Source organism: Tarenaya hassleriana, unplaced genomic scaffold, assembly GCF_000463585.1.
Source record: "Tarenaya hassleriana unplaced genomic scaffold, ASM46358v1 Cleome59, whole genome shotgun sequence".
NCBI lineage: Eukaryota > Viridiplantae > Streptophyta > Magnoliopsida > Brassicales > Cleomaceae > Tarenaya > Tarenaya hassleriana.
This window is the reverse complement of record NW_010968415.1, coordinates 310,244-311,478: the sequence shown is the minus strand read 5'-3', so window position 1 is coordinate 311,478 and position 1,235 is coordinate 310,244.

Sequence of the window (1,235 nt, the reverse complement as noted above, 5' to 3'; positions counted from 1 at the left end):
AACCAAGTATGGACTCTGGTTGATGCATCTGAAGGGATAAAACCCATCGGATGCAAGTGGATCTTCAAGAAGAAGACCGACATGGATGGCACAGCGGGCAGTGAAACAGGTTGAACTTCTTCAACTTGTTCACTCGGCTCAGCGTCTACTTGCTGCTCTCGAACTTCCTCAAGTTCGATCCTACTCCCACTGACTCTTTTGGAGACGAACTCTCGCTCCATAAAAGTCGCATTCCTGGCAATGAACACTTTTTTCCGCTCATGCCTGAGAACAATTCTCAGGTTGCGGTACCAGTCGAGAAAGTTTCCACCAGTGAGTCTCTCCCGATCCAGGATGGATCGCATGGAGAGATTAGCCAGATTACCTGCAGCAGTCATATTCTACAGAAAAAGACAAACAAACAGACAGAAAAACATGCAAGTCGCTTAGTACACATACTAACACAGACAATAGATGCAATATGACAGGCTCCCACTAAGAAAAACACCCTCAATGAGTTTCTAAGTGAGTTAGGATCCATATTTCACATGCTTTTGAGTCAGCTAGGGCATGACGCTCAAAAACATGCTATTTAGGTAGACAGCACATTGTCAATCACATCCTATGTGATTCCTAGATGAGTATGGGATAGTGATACGCTATCACTGCATGTTCCTCATCCCATCCTTACCATTAGGTCCAAGTCCGACTTGATAACCCAATTCAAGCTCAACCATATTCAAGCTATGAGAATCACGATTTCTCCATACTGCCTCACCAAGATAATCAGGCACGCTCAGCTAGGGCATGACCCGTAACCATGACGATCGAGGCCTTGACAGTTGCTCTACTAATGGGCGGTAATAGCTTGAGATTTCATGAGGTATATGTGACTTGAACACAATGAAATCTTGACTGAATTCAAGTCAGTTCAATCAAGATGTTCCGATCATATCGGTAGAATCAGAATCTCGGCTTAGACACTTGAAACGATGCAACAATTGCATCTAACAAAGTCTAACGAACTGACTCGGTCCGAGTCAACACTTGACTCGGTCCGAGTCAGGAGCTGAAACCATCTACAGATCAATCTGAACCAAAACTTGACAATCGGACAACTTTCTATACTGACTCTGTCCGAGTCAAAAGTCTGTTCATTTTGGTTCGTTCTCACTCGGTCGAGTCAACAGTCTGTAAGGCAAAGTCTGTTCATTTTGGTTCGTTCTGACTCGGTCGAGTCAACACTTGACTCTGTC